At 39.6% G+C, this 25,451-nt stretch overlaps 3 non-coding genes across 3 annotated transcripts; all 3 read right to left on the bottom strand.

Annotated features, from left to right (window-relative positions):
• Positions 1-1,421: 1,421 nt before the first annotated feature.
• On the bottom strand, positions 1,422-1,523 carry LOC130952469 (small nucleolar RNA R71). The gene has a single exon (XR_009074648.1). It is a non-coding gene; the product is annotated as a small nucleolar RNA R71 (small nucleolar RNA).
• A 6,879-nt stretch (positions 1,524-8,402) lies between these two features.
• LOC130952012 (small nucleolar RNA R71) lies at positions 8,403-8,506 on the bottom strand. Its single transcript, XR_009074194.1, has one exon. It is a non-coding gene; the product is annotated as a small nucleolar RNA R71 (small nucleolar RNA).
• Positions 8,507-18,043: 9,537 nt separating this feature from the next.
• LOC130952174 (small nucleolar RNA R71) lies at positions 18,044-18,147 on the bottom strand. Its single transcript, XR_009074355.1, has one exon. It is a non-coding gene; the product is annotated as a small nucleolar RNA R71 (small nucleolar RNA).
• Between the last annotated feature and the right edge of the window lie 7,304 nt (positions 18,148-25,451).

Below are 25,451 nucleotides of genomic sequence, written 5' to 3'. Positions count from 1 at the left end.
GGTATAATCAGGGATCAAGCAGATCTCTCTTCATGAGCAATTAGACCAAGGAATTGGCTATTGATCAAGATCTGAGAGATTGAGTCACCAAGGGATTGGGACTCAATCAATCATGATTGCCAAGAGGTCAATGAGTTGCATGATTGAGGAGGATATAAGCTAGATTTAATCCAAAGAGACAACATCTCCTAATCTCAATGAATTCCCCCATCATCATCTATCACTTTCTTTATAGCTTTCTTTTACATTCGGCAATTTCCCATTCCCATTTACATTTATGTCATTTAAACTTCTGCCCTCTACATTCTTGCCATTTTCATTTCTGCACTTTATTGTCTTTCTTTACTTTTATGTCATTTATAATTTTGCCCATTTACAATTCTGCAATCACAATCTATTCTATTTAGCTTGACTAATTCACCAATTAATTAAAGTTGTTCAAATCAACCAATCTCTGTGGATACGATCCCACTCCACTGTGGGTTATTACTTGACGATAATTTTAGTGTACTTGCTAAAAGAGCAGATTCATCAATTTTTTATGGGGAGTGAATTCGGAATCATCAAGCTTTATGGCACTGTTGTCGGGGATTGGTTTGAATTTGATAATGATTAAATTGATTGGAGAGCTAGATTAAGCATTTTAATTACCTTGTTATTTTTTTCTTCTTTCTTTCTTCATCATTGTTCTTTACTTTCTATTCGGATTTTAGTCTTTTTGCGGAGATCATTCAACTTATCCATTGTCCATATCTCCATCCTTCTAACTGTTTGATTAATTGCATCAACCAAGTTAACCACTAATCTTAACTAAGGTGATTCTTCCACTTCTCCTCTATTTGCTGTTTGTTGAATGTATGACAGGTAGAAGGGGAGAAACTTCATCTTCCTTCGATAGTGAACCTGAGAGGACCTTCTTTAGATTAAGGAGGGAAGCAAGAGGCAAAGGCATTGTTGGAGAGAAAGTAGTGGAATGAGATCTAGAACCCACCATGGAAGAAGAAGCACATAACCATATTGCGAAGGAAACTGGCAATCATGCTGGGCAAGAGAGGAGAGTCTTAGGTTCCTACATCAACCCAAATCCAGGAAACTGTGGCAGCAGCATCCTGAAACCAACAATCCATGGCAACAACTTTGAGTTGAAACCTCAACTCATCACACTTGTCTAGAATAACTGTTCATATGGAGGAGGTGCCCAGGAGGACCCAAACCAACATTTCAATACATTCTTGAGGATCTGTGATACTGTAAAATCCAATGGTGTACATTCTGGCACCTACAAGCTACTTTTGTTCCCTTTCTCACTCAGAGATAAGGCAGCAAAGTGGTTGCAAGCATTTCCCAAGGAGAGCTTAACCACATGGGATGATGTTGTAAACAAATTTCTAGCAAGATTTTACCCTCCACAGAGAGTCAACAGGCTAAGAGCTGAGGTGCAAACTTTCAGACAGCAAGATGGTGAAACACTCTATGAGGCCTGGGAGAGGTTCAAGGATTTGACAAGGAAATGCTCACCGCATATGTTCAATGAGTGGATCCAACTACACATCTTCTACGAAGGGCTGTCATATGAGTCAAAGCAAGCAGTATATCATTCTTCAGGAGGATCACTCAACAAGAAGAAGACCATTGAAGAAGCCATAGATGTCATTGAGATTGTGGCTGAGGATGAGTACTTTTATGCTTCAGAGAGAACTCAAAGGAAAGGGGTAATGGAGCTCAATTCAATGGATTCCTTGTTAGCTCAAAACAAAATAATTAGTGCACAACTAGCAGCCTTGACCAAGAAGATGGAGAACAATCAAGTCTCAGCTATTCAAGCCCAAACCCCTCAACAAGAACGAGATGCACCAGAAGTTGAATGTGAATTGGAGCAAGCCAACTATATGCATAATTCTAGACCACCATATGATCCTAACTCCAAAACATACAACCTAGACTGGAAGAACCACCCAAATTTTGGGTGGGGGAACCAACAAAGCCATAACCAAGATCATAACAAACCTTACCCATCCAACCAATACAACACTCACAACCCCAACCATCAATCAAGCAACAATAGAGCCTACCACAATTCACAAAACCCATTATACCATTCCAACCAGCAAACATACAATAACCACCATCAAGACGCATAAACCTCAACCTTGCAACCATGTGAAATCAAGGGCAACCTTTGAGAGAGTAGAGGTTACAATAGTACAACTATCATCACAGCTTATAGGAGCCATCTCTACCATCTTGGAAAGACAAACACAGGCTGAAAGAAAGATAGATGCCAATCAAGAAGAATATAGATCAAATCTGAAGAATCAAGGCACAGCAATCTCAAAGCTGGAAGCACAAGTGGGGATCCTATCCAAACAAATCCTAATTCCCACACATAGATTTCCCAGTGATACCATGGCCAACCCAAGAGGGGAGTGCAAAGCCATCACATTTAGAAGCGGGAAAGTTGTAGAAGAAGCAACCCCGAGCCAGGATAACCATGAAGAAGAGGCTGCAGAGAAGTATGGAAACAATAATAAAGAAGAGATCCCTGCCTCATCCTCACCAAAGCCAATCTTGAAGTCTTATGTGCCAAAGGCACCATATCCTCAGAGGCTGAGGAAAGATGGGAAGGATAGCCAGTTCTCTAGATTCTTAGAGATCTTCAGAAAGCTCCAAATTAACATACCATTTGCTGAAGCATTGGAGCAATTGCCACTTTATGCCAAATTTCTGAAAGAGCTTATGACAAGAAAAAGAAACTGGAGAGAAAAAGAGACCACATTGCTAACTAAGAAGTGTAGTGCCATCATACAAAAGAAGCTTCTTGATGAGCGGATAATTTATACGCTTTTTGGCATTGTTTTTAGGTAGTTTTTAGTAAGATCTAGCTACTTTTAGGGATGTTTTTATTGGTTTTTATGCAAAATTCACATTTCTGGACTTTACAATGAGTTTGTGTGTTTTTCTGTGATTTTAGGTATTTTCTGTCTAAAATTGAGGGACTTGAGCAAAAATCTGATAGGAGGCTGACAAAGGACTGCTGATGCTGTTGGATATTGACCTCCCTATACTCGAAATAGATTTTCTGGAGCTACAAAACTCCAAATGGCGCGCTCTTAACGGCGTTGAAAAGTAGATATCCAGAGTTTTCTAGCAATATATAATAGTGCATACTATATTCGAGATTAGATAATGCAAACTGGCGTTCAACGCCAGTCCCATGCTGCATTCTGGAGTAAAACGCCAGAAACACGTCACGAACCATAGTTAAACGCCAAAAACACGTTACAACTTGGCAATTAACTCTAGAAGAAGCCTCTGCACGTGTAAAGCTCAAGCTCAGCCCAAGCACACACGAAAGTGGGCCTCGAAAGTGGATTTCTGCATTTAGACTTATTTCTGTAAACCCTAGTAACTAGTCTAGTATAAATAGGACATTTTGCTAATGTATTAGACATCTTTGGATTATTTTTGGATTACCTTATGATCCTTTGATCATGTTTATGGGGGCTGGCCATTTGGCCATGCCTGGACCATCACTTATGTATTTTCAACGGTGGAGTTTCTACACACCATATATTAAGATGTGGAGCTCTGCTGTACCTCGAGTTTTAATGCAAATTACTACTATTTTCTATTCAATTCAGCTTATTCTTATTCTAAGATATTCGTTGCACTTCAACATGACGAATGTGATGATCTGTGACACTCATCATCATTCTCACCTATGAACACGTGATTGACTTCCGTTCTACCTCAGAACGAACGAATATCTCTTGGATTCCTTGATCAGAATCTTCGTGGTATAAGCTAGAACCCTTTGGCGGCCACTCTTGAGAATCCGCAAAGTCTAAACCTTGTCTATGGTATTCCGAGTAGGATTCAGGGATTGAATGACTGTGACGAGCTTCAAACTCGCGATTGTTGGGTGTGGTGACAGACGCAAAAGAATCAATGGATTTTATTCCGACATGATCGAGAACCGACAAATGATTAGCCGTGCTGTGACAGAGCATTTGGACCATTTTCACTGAGAGGATGGGATGTAGTCATTAACAACGGTGATGGCCTACATACAGCTTGCCATGGAAAGGAGTAAGAAAGAATGAAGGAAGACAGTAGGAAAGCAGAGATTCAAAAGGACCACAGCATTTTCACACACTTATCTGAAATTCCCAACAATGATTTACATAAGTATCTCTATCTTTATTTTATGCTTTATTTATTATTATTTTCGAAAACCTTTATAACCATTATAATCTGCCTGACTGAGATTTACAAGATGACCATAGCTTGCTTCATACCAACAATCTCCATGGGATCGACCCTTACTCACATAAGGTTTATTACTTGGACGACCTAGTGCACTTGCTGGTTAGTTGTGTGAAGTTGTGAAGAATGTTAGGGAACTATAGTAGTGCGCACCAAGTTTTTGGAGCCATTACTAAAAAATTGTTTGAGTTATGAAAAGAGTAGATCACAATTTTGCACTATCACTTCCCCAGAAAATGAAAGACCCAGGGAGTTTCCAAATCCCCTATATCATAGGTGTTCAAGCCCTGGGTTGAGTTGTACGACCCAAGCTGATCGAAGACAAGTCGACCGACCACTTCAGGTCAGGACTACCCAACCTCTTCTCAAAGAGTTCGGCTACATCACCATGGGAGCCCAAAGTAAGCCCAATAAAGGAGCACAGCACAAATCTAAATGCGGCAAAGCCTAGAAAGATAAGGCGGCTCCCTAGAAGATAAGATAAGATGACTTCACTCAAAGATAAGATAAGATAACTATCTTATCTAAAGGGAAGGTCACTCCACACCATTATAAATACACTGGAGCACCCATGTATAACTCATACTCTGATTCTACTAAAAAACATCTTAAAGCCCATGCTAACTTAAGCATCAGAGTATCTTGTAGGTACCACTACCCTCCGGTGATGAAGGATCAGCAGCTCCACCACATCCAACAAGTCAGACACAACAGTACCGACCACCACCGAAGATCTCATCCGAGATCGACCTACAATTTCAGGTAACCCTCAGAACATTGGTGCCGTTGCTGGGGACCTGGAAGTCACCCCATCATCATGGCGGACAACTTTGACCACGACCGCAACTCAGATCTAGAAAATAGAACGCCACAAAAGGACGCGGACGCCACACTAAAAGATACGTCTCAAGCAAACGGGGACAAGAACTCACCAAACACGCAAATCCTGGAGGCACTTCAAGCTCAACAAGATCATCTTAAACAACTCGAAAAGGAGGCTGATGATGCCAAGGCATCTTAGGCTAGTTTCACTAGCATTTTTCTGTTAGTTTTAGTTATTTTATGCATTTTCTTGAGCTTAAAGTAACCAAGAATGGTTAAATGAACAACAAAGTAATGAATCATCCAAGCAGTATAATTTTGATGCAAATTCCATGAGTTTTAGTTATATTACTTGAATGCTATGAATGGAAGAATTCTCATGAAATTTTGCAAGACTTTGATGCAATTGTTTGGATGATTTCAGGGAAGAAGAGGCTAGGCAAAGAAGCAACAAAATCAATAAAGGAAGCTTGAAGATCACATGTGCCAAGCCATATAATGCTGAAACTGGCGTTTAACCTCCAGTTTAACCTTAAACTGGAAGTTAAACGCCAGAATAAGAAATGCACCAAAGCTAAAAGTGGCGTTTAACCTTCAGTTTAAGGTTAAACTGAAGGTTAAACGCCAGAATCATGAAAGCTGAGAAAAGAGGAAACTGGCGTTTAACCTCCAGTTTAACCTTAAACTGAAGGTTAAACGCCAGAATGAGAATGGCACCAAGGGAGCATTTCCACGTTTAACCTCCAGTTTAACCTTAAACTGGAGGTTAAACGTGTTCGAACCACATTATGCTCCAGGAAGCCATTTCCACGTTTAAGCTCCAGTTTGACCTCAAACTGGAGCTTAAACGTGTTCGACATTCACACTCCTGGGCTACCTTCTTCATTCCCACGTTTAAGCTCCAGTTTAAGGTCAAACTGGAGCTTAAACGTGTTCGGCGTTTTTACTCCTCCAGGGTTGCCTTCTCATTTCCACGTTTAAGCTCCAGTTTGACCTCAAACTGGAGCTTAAACGTGTTCGACCAGAATTTGCCTCCAGGGGTTGCAATCTTCATTACCACGTTTAAGCTTCAGTTTAACCTTAAACTGAAGCTTAAACGTGTTCGATTAATTACCCTCCTGGGTTGCTTTCTTCCAATTCCACGTTTAAGTTTCAGTTTAACCTTAAACTGAAACTTAAACTTAAACTTAAACGCCACCTTTTGAAAGGGTTTTTGGGCCAAATATATTGAAGTTTAAGTTAACATTTGAGCACAAATATTAACTTAAACGTATTATGGTATGAAACCCAATTGAATATTATGGTTTATGGGATTGGGCCGGAAGAATTGATGAGTCTGGAACTTCAATTTGTTGAGTCTTGTGTCATTACTTGTTTATCACTAAATTTGCTCAATGAATGTTACAGAATTGGATCACAGCCTCATCAGGATTATGGATCATAAACCCAAAGCAAAAGGAAATCAAGAAAAAGCCTCAAAGCCCAAGAAACTCAACAGAAGCTCAATTTAGAAAGTGTATAAATAGGATAGAATTGAAGTTAGGAAAGACCTTTTGGGACACTTTGGAACTTTGGATCATTTTGCTATTTTTCATACTTGTAATTGAATTCAGAGCTATGACTCACTAAACCCCTTTCATTGGGTTAGGGAGCTCTATTGTAATTCAATGAATCAATAATAGTTTTTATCTTCTTCTTCAATCTTTTCTCTTGAATTTTGTTAGAAAGCTTCTCGATCTAATTCCATTGGGTAGTTGTCTTGGGAAAGAAACTACCCATAATTGGAATCCTTCGGAACCTTGGGAAAGGAATGATGGATTCATGCTAGAGAAGCTTTCTCACAGTAAATTGGATTGGGGTTTGGATGGATATTGTGACATGTAATCCTACCAAATTGTGGTTCATGAAACTGTGTGGTATAATCAGTGATCGAGCATCATCTCTTCTTATGAACATTTAAACCAAGGGATTGGGAATTTGTTTGTTTTTAGAGAGAATTGGTGAGCCAAGGGATTGGGATCCAATCATATAAGGTTGCCAAGCAAAATTCAATGAATGCATTGATTGAGGAAGGGATAAAACGTTTTGATTCGGAGATCTCAATATCTCCTGAAACCCAATGAATTCCCCATTTCTGATCTACCACTTTCTATTTACATTCTGCAAATTTCAATTTATGCAATCACCCCCATCCCTTTTAATTTCAGCAATTTAGCTTCTCGCTCTTTAATTCATGCAATTTTACATTCCGCAATTCTCATCTAAATCTTGATTCCGCTCAACTAGAACATACTTCTAATCCGAATTGCTCACTCAACCAATCCTTGTGGGATTCGACCTCACTCTATTGTGAGTTTTTACTTGACGATAACCGGTGCACTTGCCGGAAGGAATTTTGCCGATCGTGCAATTTCCTAAATCGTAGCATATCAAGTTTATGCAATTAAGTTTATGGCGCCGTTGCCGGGGATTGGTCTTCGATTGACAATTCTCAAATTGGAAGTTAACTAGATTGAGCATTTTTTTTGTTTTGATAATTTAGTTCAAGTTACTTGTTGAATTTTTAATTTCTGCACTCTGTTATTTGCCTTCATTTTTTATGCCTTTAAATTCAAGCAACTAACCCACTGACCCACTAACTATTTGAATTAATTCCTCAACTGCTCTAACCATACTCTTCCATTAACCAAGAGTATTCCACTTGTTTGTTGCATGTGGTGTGTTCTTGTATGACAGGTAGAAGAGGAGAGACATCAACTCCTCCATATACCGAACCAGAGAGGACCCTTCATAGACTTAGAAGGGAAGCAAGAGGGAAGAGAGTACTGAGAGAGAAAGAATCTGAAGGAAAATCTGAGGACAACTTTGAGGAAGCTCTAGATCTCAACATGGATAGAGAATTTCACAACCATGAGAGGGCTGATGGAAACAATGCCATTCCTGAGAGGAGGGTTCTTGGTTCATACATAAACCCAACCTCTGGGAATTGTGGTAGCAGCATTCAGAAACCACCCATTCAGGCCAACAATTTTGAACTCAAACCACAGCTAATATCACTGGTGGAGAATCATTGTTCATTTGGTGGGAGTGCTAGTGAAGATCCAAACCAACATCTCACCAAATTCCTGAGAATTTGCGACACTGTGAAGTCCAATGGAGTCCAGGAAGATGCCTATAAACTGCTCTTGTTTCCATTTTCACTTAGGGACAAGGCAGCTAAGTGGCTGGAATCATTCCCAAGGGACAGCCTAACAACCTGGGATGAGGTGGAAAGCAAGTTTCTGGCACGTTTCTACCCCCCACAAAAGGTCAATAGGCTTCGATTTGAGGTTCAAACTTTTAGACAACAAGATGGTGAGACGCTCTACGAGGCATGGGAGAGGTTCAAAGAATTGACAAGGAAATGCCCACCAAACATGTTCCCTGACTGGGTGCAATTGCATATTTTCTATGATGGACTTTCTTATGAATCAAGAAAGGCTGTAGACCATTCATCAGGAGGTTTATTGAACAGGAAAAAGATTGTGGAAGAAGCCATTGAAGTGATTGAGACAGTAGCTGAGAATGAGTACTACTATGCTTTAGAGAGACACAACACTAAGGGAGTCATGGAGCTGAACCATGTTGATACAATTCTAGCCCAAAACAAGGTGTTTGCCAAGCAACTAGCAGAGCTCACAAGGAAATTAGACACAAAGCAAGTGGCTGCAATACACACACAAGATCAAGAGGAAGTAAGCATTGAAGGAGGTGATTGGGAAGAGGCCAATTATGTAGGAAATCAACAAAGGCAATCATATGATCCACATTCCAACACTTACAACCCAGGATGGAAAAACCACCCAAACTTTGGGTGGGGAAACCAGCAAACCCAACCACAAAACCACAAACCTTACAACCACAACCAACATAACAATTCCACATACCAAAACTCCAACCAAAGATTATACCAAGCCACACAAAACACCTACTCCCAACCACCATATCATGGCCAAAATAATCAACCTGCCCAACCTAATCCGAACCAACAATTTCAAGATCAATTAAACAGGATAGAAGGAATGCTTGCAACCTTGAGTCAAGACATAACCGAATTGAAAGCCTTTAAGGAAGAAGTAAATTCCAACTTGCTAAACCAAGGAGCTGCCATCCAGAAGCTAGAAAATCAAATTGAGTACTTGTCTAAGCAAACTCCTGGACCAAGCGTTTCTCATACTACCAAGGCTATTGCAAGGGAAGAATGTAAAGCCATAACCCTCAGAAGTGGAAAGAAGCTAAAGGAGATCTCAAAGGAAACCACAGAGGATGAAGCAAAGGAAAATGTGAGAGACAAGGAACAGGAACAATCTCTTACACCGTCTGCAACAAAAGAAAAAGAAAAAGAGGTCCTGAAGCCTTATACACCCAAAGCACCATATCCTCAACGTTTGATGAAAAGTGAAAAGGATGGCCAATTCTCCAGATTCTTGGAGATTTTCAAGAAGCTTCAAATCAGCATTCCGTTTGCTGAGGCAATAGAGCAAATGCCACTCTATGCAAAATTCTTAAAGGAATTAATGACCAAGAAGAGAAGCTGGAGAAATAAAGAAACGGTGTTGTTGACTGAAGAATGCAGTGCCATCATTCAACACAAATTGCCTCAGAAATTGAAGGATCCAGGCAGTTTCCAAATTCCCTGCATCATAGGAGAAGTCATGGTGGAGAAAGCCTTGTGTGACTTAGGGGCCAGTATCAATTTGATGTCTCTAACAATGATGAGAAGAATGAAGATTGAGGAAGCCAAACCAACAAGAATGGCCCTCCAATTGGCAGATCGAACCTTTAAATTCCCTCATGGGATAGTTGAGGATTTGTTGGTGAAACTGGGAGATTTTATATTTCCTGCTGATTTTGTGGTGTTAGATATGGAAGAAGAAACCAAAGCTTCAATCATTCTGGGAAGACCCTTCCTGGCTACTGCTGGAGCCATCATAGATGTCCAAAAGGGTGAACTCACTCTTAGATTACATGATGAGAAATTGGTGTTTAACGTATTCAAGGCAATGAGTTATCCATCAGAATCACTAAAGGAATGCATGAGGGTGGATGTAGTGGACATTGCAATACAAGAAACCTTTGAGGAAACAACAAAGGAAGTGACAGAGGAGGAGTTCACAAAGGATATTGAAGTTAGTGACATCAAGGCTGCTGAGACAACCATGCCAAGCATGCCAGAGAGAGTGAAAGAAGAGAAGGAAGCACCAAAACCTGAGCTAAAAGCATTACCCCCTAATCTCAAATATGCATACTTGGGTAGTGATGAGAGCTATCCTGTTATCATTAGCTCTGCCCTGAGCCAAGAACAGGAAGAAGAATTGATCAAGGTGCTACAAACTCATCAAGATGCCATTGGATGGACCCTAGCTGATTTGAAGGGGATAAGTTCATCCATATGCATGCATAAAATCTTGTTAGAAGAGGATGCTAGACCCTCCATTCAAGCTCAGAGAAGATTGAATCCCGTCATGAAAGAAGTGGTACAAAAGGAGGTCATGAAGTTATGGCAGGCAGGGGTAATCTACCCCATTTCGGATAGCCCATGGGTTAGTCCCATCCATGTAGTTCCCAAGAAAGGTGGCATAACTGTGGTACCAAATGAGAGGAACGAACTCATACCCACAAGAACTGTCACTGGGTGGAGGATGTGCATAGACTACAGGAAGCTCAATGAAGCCACCAGAAAAGATCATTTCCCACTCCCATTTATGGATCAGATGCTTAAAAGACTTGCAGGACATGCTTACTATTGCTTTCTGGATGGATACTCAGGCTATAATCAGATAGTAGTTGATCCAAGAGATCAAGAGAAAACATCATTTGTTTGTCTATATGGAGTATTTGCGTATAGACGCATGCCATTTGGATTGTGCAATGCACCTGCAACTTTCCAAAGGTGCATGCTGTCCATCTTTTCGGACATGATCGAAAAGTTTATTGAAGTTTTCATGGATGATTTTTCTGTGTTTGGAAATTCTTTTCCTAGCTGCCTACACCACCTTGCCTTGGTGCTTAAGAGATGCCAAGAGACCAACCTAGTACTAAACTGGGAAAAGTGTCATTTCATGGTCACAGAAGGAATAGTCCTTGGCCATAAAGTGTCTAATAGAGGCATTGAGGTGGACAGAGCTAAGGTGGAACTCATTGAAAAATTACCTCCACCAAGTAATGTCAAGGCAGTTAGGAGTTTTTTGGGACACGCTAGCTTCTACAGAAGGTTTATTAGAGACTTTTCTAAAATAGCTAAACCTTTGAGTAACTTACTTGTCTCTGATACACCCTTTGTATATGATAAAAATTGCATGTTAGCATATGAACTTTTGAAGCAAAAACTTTCCTCTGCACCTATCATTGCCCCACCTGATTGGAACCTACCTTTTGAACTGATGTGTGATGCATCAGACCTTGCTGTTGGGGCAGTGTTAGGACAAAGGAAAAACAATTTGGTACATGTGATTTATTATGCCAGTAAGGTCTTGAACGATAACCAAAGGAATTACACAACCACTGAAAAAGAACTCTTGGCAATAGTCTTTGCATTTGACAAATTTAGATCCTATCTCATTGGATCTAAAGTCATTGTTTTCACTGATCATTCAGCTTTAAAATACTTACTTGCTAAACAAGAATCCAAACCAAGACTTATTAGATGGGTTCTTTTATTGCAGGAATTTGACATTGAAATCAAAGACAAGAAGGGTGTAGAAAACAAGGTGGCAGACCATTTATCAAGGATACCATGTGAAGAAGGAAGCACACAAAGCACACATATAAATGAATGCTTTCCTGATGAACAACTCATGATAATTCACAAAGCACCCTGGTTTGCAGACATAGCAAACTTCAAAGCCACTGGGAGTTTGCCGTTGGAATTTAACAAGCATCAAAGGAAGAAATTGGTAAATGATGCCAAATACTTCATCTGGGACGAACCATACTTGTTCAAAAAATGTTCTGATGGCCTACTCAGAAGATGCATATCAGAGGAAGAAGGAAGGGAAGTCTTATGGGACTGCCATGGTTCCACTTATGGAGGACATTTTGCAGGAGAAAGAACAGCAGCTAAGGTGTTGCAGTGTGGATTTTATTGGCCCACTATCTTCAAAGATGCAAAGGAACTAGTGAAGCACTGCCATGAATGCCAGAAAGCGGGGAACCTACCAAGAAGAAATGAAATGCCACAACAATTCATTCTGGAACTTGAATTGTTTGATGTATGGGGGATAGATTTCATGGGACCCTTCCCCACCTCATACTCAAATAATTACATTCTTGTAGCAGTAGACTATGTCTCCAAGTGGGTTGAAGCAATAGCAACTCCAACCAATGATAATAAGGTAGTCATGAACTTCCTCAGAAAACACATTTTTTGCCGTTTTGGGGTTTCAAGAGCAATCATCAGTGATGGAGGAAGCCACTTCTATAACAAACCATTAGAGGCATTGCTTCTAAAATATGGAGTAAAACACAAGGTAGCCACACCATACCATCCACAGACAAGTGGGCAAGCCGAAATATCTAATAGGGAACTCAAAAGAATCCTGGAAAAGACTGTGGGAACTTCAAGGAAGGACTGGTCGATTAAGCTAGATGATGCTCTTTGGGCATATAGGACAGCTTTCAAAACACCAATTGGAATGTCTCCTTACCAACTAGTATATGGAAAAGCTTGCCATTTACCACTGGAGTTGGAGCACAAGGCATTCTGGGCCTTGAAACTCTTGAACTTAGACAGCAAGGCTGCTAGAGAAAGAAGGATGTTGCAAATTCAAGAGTTGGAAGAATTCAGAGCTGAAGCTTATGAGAATGCCAAAATTTACAAAGAAAGAGCAAAGAAGAAGCATGACAGCAACATAGCCCCAAGAAAATTTGAAGAGGGACAAAAAGTATTGCTCTACAATTCTAGGCTGAAGCTATTTCCAGGGAAGCTAAAATCAAGGTAGTCTGGACCATTCCTTGTCACCAAGGTCTCCCAATATGGACAAGTAGAAATCATGGAAGAAAAATCACAACGAACCTTCACTGTGAATGGTCAAAGACTCAAACATTACTTGGGAGATGTGGAGGGAAAGGACAAGGTTAAATATCACCTCAACTGAGGGACAACCGTCAAGCTAGTGACGTTAAAGAAGCGCTTGTTGGGAGGCAACCCAACCTGAGGTAATACTCTTTTGCTGTTTCTTTTATTTGTTTCAATAAAAAGGTGAAGTAGTTTCTGTGCATTGCAAAGAATTAAGTTTGGTGTTTCACACCAAACAATGAATTTGTGGATCAATAATTCAAAGGAGAATGTGTGACTCTAAGTTTGGTGTTCCACCATACAGATTAACTGAACACAACAACCTTTGAATTATATGAAAGGAACAACCATTCTAAGCAATCACAGAAATGCTTAAAATCCTTAGCAGCAACTTCATTCCAAGGAGAATTCAAGGATTCAAAGAGCAGAGGAGTAAGTAGGAGACTAAGTTTGGTGTTCACACACCAACTTAAGACTCAGACACTTGCCCATATATAGTGAGCTAACCATTCAAGTGCTTGAGAAACAAGCAACTTCGTCACTCTTTGCAGGAAAGGAAACAAGGATCTTAGAAAGAACATGATGCAATAACTAGTAGAAGAAGGAGAAATCAAATTGTTTCCTGGCAACAAAGAGAAAACAAGAAATTTCACAAGGTGGTGTTGTTCCTTGACCTTTCTTTAAAAGGGCAAACAAAAGCATGCTTGTTCTGGTTTAAACTGAAATTGTTGAATCTTTCTGTAATGTGAAGTTTTAGTATGTTTGTCTGTTTACTGCTTTGAATAAAGTGAATGCCTAGATGTTTGGATATAACTCACCCTTCTTAAACAAATGCTTGCCATGCTTGTTCTGTTTCCAAAAATTAAAAAGAAAAGTTTGAACAAAAGTAACTTGGCTCAATTAGTGAAAAATCAAGTAGAATCAAGTGGTGGTATGCATGCTTGATTGTTTAGTTAGCTCACTGGAATTGAGTGTAGAATTATCATTTTCTGTGTAGAAGTTGAATACTGTCTATGGATCTTGATGAATAAATGTCTTTGGCCATGAAAAAGAAAGAAAAAGAAGAAGAAAAGCCACTGAAACAGGGCAACCAAACAGCAAAAGAATTAAGAAAATAAAGCTAGGCACCAATGGTTTGAACTTTTGAGACATATGCCTGTGGTGTTTATGTACTAGGATCTGCTTGGATGAATAGGTTCTGTGGAGTGTTTCAACACTTGATAACTTGGGTTAACTAACCCGGGATTATCAACCAAAAGTCCATTATCAAGAGCAACCTAGCTACAAATCATTTAGTCACACAAAGAGGTGCTGGGCACCAATGTCTTAGGAAGAAATGTGAACTAAAATGCCTGTAGTGGATATGTGTAGTGCACTGATAACAAAAAGAAAATGCCAAAGGCTTGTGCAACACATGACACTGAGCAAACAAGGAGCAAAGGAGCTCTAAGAAAAAGAAAAACAAAGAAAGGCAAAAGTGCCAAGGACATAAGAATAACAAGAGGCCATAGCAGTGTTTGATGGATGCAATGGAAAAGTGATAATCCTACCTGATAAGAATGAAAAAGAGATGCTGCAACTTTCCGCATAAAACCCTTCTGATGAACTTCAAATGCTTACTAATATAGCCAATGTCATTGCTTTCTGTTTAATACTTTCTTCTCAAATATCTCAGGACTTTCTTAGGGACAAGCAAGTATTAAGTTTGGTGTTGTGATGCCAAGGCATCTTAGGCTAGTTTCACTAGCATTTTTCTGTTAGTTTTAGTTGTTTTATGCATTTTCTTGAGCTTAAAGTAACCAAGAATGGTTAAATGAACAACAAAGTAATGAATCATCCAAGCAGTATAATTTTGATGCAAATTCCATGAGTTTTAGTTATATTACTTGAATGCTATGAATGGAAGAATTCTCATGAAATTTTGCAAGACTTTGATGCAATTGTTTGGATGATTTCAGGGAAGAAGAGGCTAGGCAAAGAAGCAACAAAATCAATAAAGGAAGCTTGAAGATCACATGTGCCAAGCCATATAATGCTGAAACTGGCGTTTAACCTCCAGTTTAACCTTAAACTGGAAGTTAAACGCCAGAATAAGAAATGCACCAAAGCTGAAAGTAGCGTTTAACCTTCAGTTTAAGGTTAAACTGAAGGTTAAACGCCAGAATCATGAAAGCTGAGAAAAGAGGAAACTGGCGTTTAACCTCCAGTTTAACCTTAAACTGAAGGTTAAACGCCAGAATGAGAATGGCACCAAGGGAGCATTTCCACGTTTAACCTCCAGTTTAACCTTAAACTGGAGGTTAAACGTGTTCGAACCACATTATGCTCCAGGAAGCCATTTCCACGTTTAAGCTCCAGTTTGACTTCAAACTGGAGCTTAAACGTGTTCGACATTCACACTCCTGGGCTACCTTCTTCATTCCCACGTTTAAGCTCCAGTTTAAGGTCAAACTGGAGCTTAAACGTGTTCGGCGTTTTTACTCCTCCAGGGTTGCCTTCTCATTTCCACGTTTAAGCTCCAGTTTGACCTCAAACTGGAGCTTAAACGTGTTCGAACAGAATTTGCCTCCAAGGGTTGCAATCTTCATTACCACGTTTAATCTTCAGTTTAACCTTAAACTGAAGCTTAAACGTGTTCGATTAATTACCCTCCTGGGTTGCTTTCTTCCAATTCCACGTTTAAGTTTCAGCTTAACCTTAAACTGAAACTTAAACTTCAACTTAAACGCCACCTTTTGAAAGGGTTTCTGGGCCAAATATATTGAAGTTTAATTTAACATTTGAGCACAAATAGTAACTTAAACGTATTATGGTATGAAACCCAATTGAATATTATGGTTTATGGGATTGGGCCGGAAGAATTGATGAGTCTGGAACTTCAATTTGTTGAGTCTTGTGTCATTACTTGTTTATCACTAAATTTGCTCAATGAATGTTACAAAATTGGATCACAGCCTCATCAGGATTATGGATCATAAACCCAAAGCAAAAGGAAATCAAGAAAAAGCCTCAAAGCCCAAGAAACTCAACAGAAGCTCAATTTAGAAAGTGTATAAATAGGATAGAATTGAAGTTAGGAAAGACCTTTTGGGACACTTTGGAACTTTGGATCATTTTGCTATTTTTCATACTTGTAATTGAATTCAGAGCTATGACTCACTAAACCCCTTTCATTGGGTTAGGGAGCTCTATTGTAATTCAATGAATCAATAATAGTTTTTATCTTCTTCTTCAATCTTTTCTCTTGAATTTTGTTAGAAAGCTTCTCGATCTAATTCCATTGGGTAGTTGTCTTGGGAAAGAAACTACCCATAATTGGAATCCTTCGGAACCTTGGGAAAGGAATGATGGATTCATGCTAGAGAAGCTTTCTCACAGTGAATTGGATTGGGGTTTGGATGGATATTGTGACATGTAATCCTACCAAATTGTGGTTCATGAAACTGTGTGGTATAATCAGTGATCGAGCATCATCTCTTCTTATGAACATTTAAACCAAGGGATTGGGAATTTGTTTGTTTTTAGAGAGAATTGGTGAGCCAAGAGATTGGGATCCAATCATATAAGGTTGCCAAGCAAAATTCAATGAATGCATTGATTGAGGAAGGGATAAAACGTTTTGATTCGGAGATCTCAATATCTCTTGAAACCCAATGAATTCCCCATTTCTGATCTACCACTTTCTATTTACATTCTGCAAATTTCAATTCATGCAATCACCCCAATTCCCTCTTACTTTCAGCAATTTACTTTCTCGCACCTTAATTCTCGCAATTTAAGTTTATGCAATATCAATTCCTTGCAATTTACGTTTCCTGCCACATTTACTTTATGCAATTCACATCCAAAAGTTGATTCCGCTCAACTAAACAAACTTCTAATTCGAATTGCTCATTCAACCAATCCTTGTGGGATTCGACCTCACTCTATTGTGAGTTTTTACTTGACGATAACCGGTGCACTTGCCGGAAGGAATTTTGCCGTTCGTGAAATTTCCTAAAATCGTAGCATAACAAGTTTATGCGCAATCAAGTTTATGGCGCCGTTGCCGGGGATTGGTCTTCGATTGACAATTCTCAAATTGGAAGTTAACTAGATTGAGCATTTTTTTTGTTTTGATAATTTAGTTCAAGTTACTTGTTGAATTTTTAATTTCTGCACTCTGTTATTTGCCTTCTTTCTTTATGCCTTTAAATTCAAGCAACTAACCCATTGACCCACTAACTATTTGAATTAATTCCTCAACTGCTCTAACCATACTCTTCCATTAACCAAGAGTATTCCACTTGTTTGTTGCATGTGGTGTGTTCTTGTATGACAGGTAGAAGAGGAGAGACATCAACTCCTCCATATACCGAACCAGAGAGGACCCTTCATAGACTTAGAAGGGAAGCAAGAGGGAAGAGAGTACTGAGAGAGGAAGAATCTGAAGGAGAATCTAAGGACAACTTTGAGGAAGCTCTAGATCTCAACATGGATAGAGAATTTCACAACCATGAGAGGGCTGATGGAAACAATGCCATTCCTGAGAGGAGGGTTCTTGGTTCATACATAAACCCAACCTCTGGGAATTGTGGTAGCAGCATTCAGAAACCACCTATTCAGGCCAACAATTTTGAACTCAAACCACAGCTAATATCACTGGTGGAGAATCATTGTTCATTTGGTGGGAGTGCTAGTGAAGATCCAAACCAACATCTCACCAAATTCCTGAGAATTTGTGACACTGTGAAGTCCAATGGAGTCCAGGAAGATGCCTATAAACTGCTCTTGTTTCCATTTTCACTTAGGGACAAGGCAGCTAAGTGGCTGGAATCATTCCCAAGGGACAGCCTAACAACCTGGGATGAGGTGGAAAGCAAGTTTCTGTCACGTTTCTACCCCCCACAAAAGGTCAATAGGCTTCGATCTGAGGTTCAAACTTTTAGACAACAAGATGGTGAGACGCTCTACGAGGCATGGGAGAGGTTCAAAGAATTGACAAGGAAATGCCCACCAAACATGTTCCCTGACTGGGTGCAATTGCATATTTTCTATGATGGACTTTCTTATGAATCAAGGAAGGCTGTAGACCATTCATCAGGAGGTTCATTGAACAGGAAAAAGACTGTGGAAGAAGCCATTGAAGTGATTGAGACAGTAGCTGAGAATGAGTACTACTATGCTTCAGAGAGACACAACACTAAGGGAGTCATGGAGCTGAACCATGTTGATACAATTCTAGCCCAAAACAAGGTGTTTGCCAAGCAACTAGCAGAGCTCACAAGGAAATTAGACACAAAGCAAGTGGTTGCAATACACACACAAGATCAAGAGGAAGTAAGCATTGAAGGAGGTGATTGGGAAGAGGCCAATTATGTAGGAAATCAACAAAGGCAATCATATGATCCACATTCCAATACTTACAACCCAGGATGGAAAAACCACCCAAACTTTGGGTGGGGAAACCAGCAAACCCAACCACAAAACCACAAACCTTACAACCACAACCAACATAACAATTCCACATACTAAAACTCCAACCAAAGATCATACCAAGCCACACAAAACACCTACTCCCAACCACCATATCATGGCCAAAATAATCAACCTGCCCAACCTAATCCGAACCAACAATTTCAAGATCAATTAAACAGGATAGAAGGAATACTTGCAAACATGGGTCAGGACATAAATGAGTTGAAAAGCTTTAGGGATGATGTGAGATCTACCTTAAGAGACCATGGTGAAAAACTCAAGAGGATGGAGTCTCGAGTAGGAGAGCTATCTCAACAGACCCCCAAGTCGACTGCAGTGTTCCCTAGTGACACTGAAAAGAATCCTAAGGGGAACAAAAGGGAGTGAGATGGGAAGAATGCAAGGCCATCACCATATTGAAGGAAGTCTCAGAAGAAGAAGGGACCAGACCATCAGAAAAGGAGCCAGAAATCTTGAAAGAAGGTGTGGAAGAAGCTAAGCAGGAAAGTGAAACTGAGCAAGCCAAGGAAATGCAAAAGGAAGGCATGCTGGGAACATACAAACCAAAAGCACCATTCCCTCAGAGGTTTGAAGGAGGTGAAAAAGGGAAAACATATTCAAGGTTCTTAGAGACATTTAAGTCTCTCCGCATCAATATTCCCTTTCTTGAGAGCCTCCAACAGATGCCTACACATATCAAGTATTTGAAGGAATTGCTGAGCAAGAAAAGAGTTTTGAAGGGAGGACAAACTGTAATAATGAACAAAGAATGCAGTGCACTCATCAAGAAGGATATGGTCTCCAAGAAAACAGACCCAGGAAGTTTTCATATCCCCTGCATCATAGGGGAAACAAAAATTGACAGAGGACTCTGTGATCTAGGAGCTAGCATAAATGTGATGCCTCTGACTCTTATGAGGAGGCTACAACTGAATGAGGTGAGATCCACTGATGTAATCATACAACTGGCTGACAAAACTCAAAAACAAACTGAAGGGGTAGTTGAGAATGTGCTGGTGAAAGTGGGAAATTATTTTTTCCCCACAGACTTTGTCATTTTGGACATGGAGGAAAGCTACCTACACCCTATCATTCTGGGAAGGCCATTTCTAGCCACTGCTAGAGCGCTCATAGATATAGAACAAGGAGAGCTAATTTTGAGAGTACATGATGAACATCTCATTTTCCATGTTTTTAAACCTGCATCTGAGCCTGAACCAGAACCTGAAAAGCCTAAGGAGGATAATAGCAATTTGTGTTTGGAGGAAAGCAATTCAGCAGCTGAAACTCTAAAACAATCCTTTGAAGGCAAACGAGAATTACAAGAGTTGAAGCCACAAGAATCAATAGAAACAGCTCAGAAGGACCCTCCTTCCATAAGGGTCAATGAAGAAATCCTCAAGAAAGAGGGAAGAATTGTAAAGAAATTGCCAAGAGGGTGGAGAAACAAGAAAATTCCCACTGAAGGTTTCTCTCCGGGAGATAAAGTGATATCAAGTCATTATTTGCGAATCCCACCTGGCCTCAAACCCATTCCTTCTCAGCTCCCTCAAGTGTTCACAATCAGGAAAGTTCTTTCTATGGAACATTTGGAAATCATGAAGGAATCAAATGGGGATGTTTCCATAGTGAGAGGAGAGGACATCAAGCACTACAATCCACCCTAACAAGGGACAACCGTCAAGCTAGTGACGTTAAAGAAGCGCTTCATGGGAGGCAACCCATGTTTTAGTATCCTTACTCTTATTTGTTTTGCTTGCATCTAATAAAGCATGGTCTCTTATGCATGAACTTGAATCCTCAGGACAACTGTTGATAAGGTGCACTAAACATTGCATGTAAAATACAATTGGTCTTTAAGTTTGGTGTGCCTAAAGGCACCCCAAATCTTATTCAAATTATATTCAATCTTTCTTTCAAGGTGCACAACCAAACACTAAGTTTGGTGTTCATTTTGAACACAGTTAATGAAAAGCAAGAAGTTCCTTTGGATTAGAAATTCATGACAAGTATACCATGTGCACGTTTTAATACTTTGATTTCAATTACTTTAGGTAGTAAAATTGTTTAGGATCAAAGAGCCAAAGTGACTGTGATTCATTAGAATTATGCACAATTATTAAGGATAACCAACATGGATTTCATATCATCAGAAGACATTACCAAACACTAAGTTTGGTGTCCAGTAATAAGTGTGCATACATACAAAGGTCACGACTATAAGCACAGAAAGACAATCATTGATTTACAATTCAAAAAGAATGAAAAACATGTGCAAGTACTATTCATTATTCACATGGACCGAAAAATAATAGCAAATTTGTTTGTTTGTGCAGGTACAAAAGGAAAGATAAGAATGGAGGAAGAAGACAAAGGGGGAGGTACGGTTCTTGGTCAAAAAGGAAGTTCAAAAGCCTTTGAAACTAACACATGGGAAAAGGAAGTTCTGCATGAAAAGATAGCTACATGTACAACCTAATGCACCCAGAATACTTCCAAGAAAGTGAAAAGCAATTCGTCCTTTTCCCTAACTCATATATTTACCATCAAGCCATACTTCACAATTCACCCTAGCCGTCCATTTCTCAAGTACATGCATTATAAAGAACCACTTGGGGAACGAGTTCCACACCACCAATTCTCCTTCTTGCACATTTTCGTTCATCATATCATAACCATCTCTTGCCGAAAACAACCTCACCACACTTCTAACAACACTTTCTTACTTCACCTTGTTCACTTTAGCTTGACACTTGCCAAAACTAAGGAACCAATGGCAGCCTCATCTAGCCACAAAAGAAGAAAAGATAAGGAGCCAATGGAGGAGGAAAGGGAATTTAATGCATGGAAATACAAATCAGTTTTCCATGAGATTCAAGCCGAATGGATGAGACCTAAAAGGGTACTAGCTGAGGTTCCCTTTGACCTTGAAAAGGATGAGTTTCCAGGTATTTGGGAGAAGATCAAAAAGAGGAGGTGGGAGCTCTTGACTAAGCCAATCACTAAAATCAACATCAACCTGGTGAAGGAGTTTTATGCAAATGCAGTGAGGGAGGATACAACCGAGGAACCCACATACAAAAGCTATGTGAGAGGGGTCGAAGTTGACTTCAGCCCCAAAGCAATCATGAAAACTCTTGGCCTGAAAAACATACGTTTCAGCCAAGCAAGTTATGAGGAAAGGATGATGGGAGAACCTGACTATTCGACTATTGCTGAAGACCTTTGTGCCATCAGAGCTGAATGGGTGAGAAAAACAAAAGGGGTTCCAAGAGTCTTGAGAAGGGGAGATCTAACACCTGAAGCTAAAGGGTGGTATGCAATAGTTAGGAGATCCATCCTACCCACTGCAAACACTTCAGAAATAGTTCCTAAAAGAGCCATCTTGCTACATTGCATTATGGTGGGAGGGGAGATCAAAGTTCATAAACTCATTGCCGAACAGATACAAGAGTTTAGTGAGAAAAGTGACCATGACTCCTGGCTCCACTTCCCTAGCACCATCATTAGACTATGCATTGATGCCCAAGTACCACTTGAAGATGAAAGACCCAATTGGCTATATCCTGGAATGGCCATAACTGCGTACAGAATGACTCTTGGCCCAGTTGCTCCAAGACATACAAAAAGAAGAAATGAAGAAGGGCAACAAGCAGAAGCAGAGCAAGAAGCAGAGCAAGAAGGAGAAGAAGGAGAAGAAGAGCAAGAAGAGCAAGCAATTCCAGAAAGAAGGCAACAAGTTCCCAGAGACCCCATGGATATGAGCAGAATGCAGGAAATCATGGATGGAATGTCTCAACAATACATGAGATCTCAGGAGAGACAAGAGGACTTTCACCTAAAAATGATGAATATGCAAAGGAACTTTGAATCAAGATTCCTAGATCTGCAAAGGGAACAGAATTTACAATTACAGGAATCCCTCAGCCACATATGCCAACACCAAGATGCCATTATCTTTGCAATCAAGGAAGCCACCACTTTGCAGAATGCAAGATACTCAGTTCAAGCTGATTACAACATCAGCTCTCAGATCAAGCTTAACTACATAGGGGAACATCTACACAAGATGGACCCAGCATTCCCAGCTTTTGATGAGTATTTCAAAGGGAGAAAAGAAGGAGAAATAAATAAGGCAATGGTCTTAGAAAAAGGAGTGGAAGAAACAATGAAAAAGGCTGGATTCTGGAAAAAGCTCATAAGAAAAGACAAAGGAAGTACAAGTGGTCAAAAAGAGGTAAGAAGCAAGAAGAAGCAGGATCCCAAGAATCAAGAAGAACCAAGCAATAAATAAGAGGTGGTCTCGTTCCTTGATAATCAAATGATAGTGTGAATTGTCTTTATGAGCTTTCTTTCATTATAAGTCATTTAAGTTTTAATGTGAAGTTTTAGTATGTTTGTCTGTTTACTGCTTTGAATAAAGTGAATGCCTAGATGTTTGGATATAACTCACCCTTCTTAAACAAATGCTTGCCATGCTTGTTCTGTTTCCAAAAATTAAAAAGAAAAGTTTGAACAAAAGTAACTTGGCTCAATTAGTGACAAATCAAGTAGAATCAAGTGGTGGTATGCATGCTTGATTGTTTAGTTAGCTCACTGGAATTGAGTGTAGAATTATCATTTTCTGTGTAGAAGTTGAATACTGTCTATGGATCTTGATGAATAAATGTCTTTGGCCATGAAAAAGAAAGAAAAAGAAGAAGAAAAGCCACTGAAACAGGGCAACCAAACAGCAAAAGAATTAAGAAAATAAAGCTAGGCACCAATGGTTTGAACTTTTGAGACATATGCCTGTGGTGTTTATGTACTAGGATCTGCTTGGATGAATAGGTTCTGTGGAGTGTTTCAACACTTGATAACTTGGGTTAACTAACCCGGGATTATCAACCAAAAGTCCATTATCAAGAGCAACCTAGCTACAAAACATTTAGTCACACAAAGAGGTGCTGGGCACCAATGTCTTAGGAAGAAATGTGAACTAAAATGCCTGTAGTGGATATGTGTAGTGCACTGATAAGAAAAAGAAAATGCCAAAGGCTTGTGCAACACATGACACTGAGCAAACAAGGAGCAAAGGAGCTCTAAGAAAAAGAAAAACAAAGAAAGGCAAAAGTGCCAAGGACATAAGAATAACAAGAGGCCATAGCAGTGTTTGATGGATGCAATGGAAAAGTGATAATCCTACCTGATAAGAATGAAAAAGAGATGCTGCAACTTTCCGCATAAAACCCTTCTGATGAACTTCAAATGCTTACTAATATAGCCAATGTCATTGCTTTCTGTTTAATACTTTCTTCTCAAATATCTCAGGACTTTCTTAGGGACAAGCAAGTATTAAGTTTGGTGTTGTGATGCCAAGGCATCTTAGGCTAGTTTCACTAGCATTTTTCTGTTAGTTTTAGTTGTTTTATGCATTTTCTTGAGCTTAAAGTAACCAAGAATGGTTAAATGAACAACAAAGTAATGAATCATCCAAGCAGTATAATTTTGATGCAAATTCCATGAGTTTTAGTTATATTACTTGAATGCTATGAATGGAAGAATTCTCATGAAATTTTGCAAGACTTTGATGCAATTGTTTGGATGATTTCAGGGAAGAAGAGGCTAGGCAAAGAAGCAACAAAATCAATAAAGGAAGCTTGAAGATCACATGTGCCAAGCCATATAATGCTGAAACTGGCGTTTAACCTCCAGTTTAACCTTAAACTGGAAGTTAAACGCCAGAATAAGAAATGCACCAAAGCTGAAAGTGGCGTTTAACCTTCAGTTTAAGGTTAAACTGAAGGTTAAATGCCAGAATCATGAAAGCTGAGAAAAGAGGAAACTGGCGTTTAACCTCCAGTTTAACCTTAAACTGAAGGTTAAATGCCAGAATGAGAATGGCACCAAGGGAGCATTTCCACGTTTAACCTCCAGTTTAATCTTAAACTGGAGGTTAAACGTGTTCGAACCACATTATGCTCCAGGAAGCCATTTCCACGTTTAAGCTCCAGTTTGACCTCAAACTGGAGCTTAAACGTGTTCGACATTCACACTCCTGGGCTACCTTCTTCATTCCCACGTTTAAGCTCCAGTTTAAGGTCAAACTGGAGCTTAAACGTGTTCGGCGTTTTTACTCCTCCAGGGTTGCCTTCTCATTTCCACGTTTAAGCTCCAGTTTGACCTCAAACTGGAGCTTAAACGTGTTCGACCAGAATTTGCCTCCAGGGGTTGCAATCTTCATTACCACGTTTAAGCTTCAGTTTAACCTTAAACTGAAGCTTAAACGTGTTCGATTAATTACCCTCCTGGGTTGCTTTCTTCCAATTCCACGTTTAAGTTTCAGTTTAACCTTAAACTGAAACTTAAACTTCAACTTAAACGCCACCTTTTGAAAGGGTTTCTGGGCCAAATATATTGAAGTTTAAGTTAGCATTTGAGCACAAATATTAACTTAAACGTATTATGGTATGAAACCCAATTGAATATTATGGTTTATGGGATTGGGCCGGAAGAATTGATGAGTCTGGAACTTCAATTTGTTGAGTCTTGTGTCATTACTTGTTTATCACTAAATTTGCTCAATGAATGTTACAGAATTGGATCACAGCCTCATCAGGATTATGGATCATAAACCCAAAGCAAAAGGAAATCAAGAAAAAGCCTCAAAGCCCAAGAAACTCAACAGAAGCTCAATTTAGAAAGTGTATAAATAGGATAGAATTGAAGTTAGGAAAGACCTTTTGGGACACTTTGGAACTTTGGATCATTTTGCTATTTTTCATACTTGTAATTGAATTCAGAGCTATGACTCACTAAACCCCTTTCATTGGGTTAGGGAGCTCTATTGTAATTCAATGAATCAATAATA

This window comes from Arachis stenosperma, chromosome 9, assembly GCF_014773155.1.
Source record: "Arachis stenosperma cultivar V10309 chromosome 9, arast.V10309.gnm1.PFL2, whole genome shotgun sequence".
Taxonomy (NCBI): Eukaryota; Viridiplantae; Streptophyta; class Magnoliopsida; order Fabales; family Fabaceae; genus Arachis; species Arachis stenosperma.
This window is presented reverse-complemented; position numbering and strand designations above follow the sequence as displayed.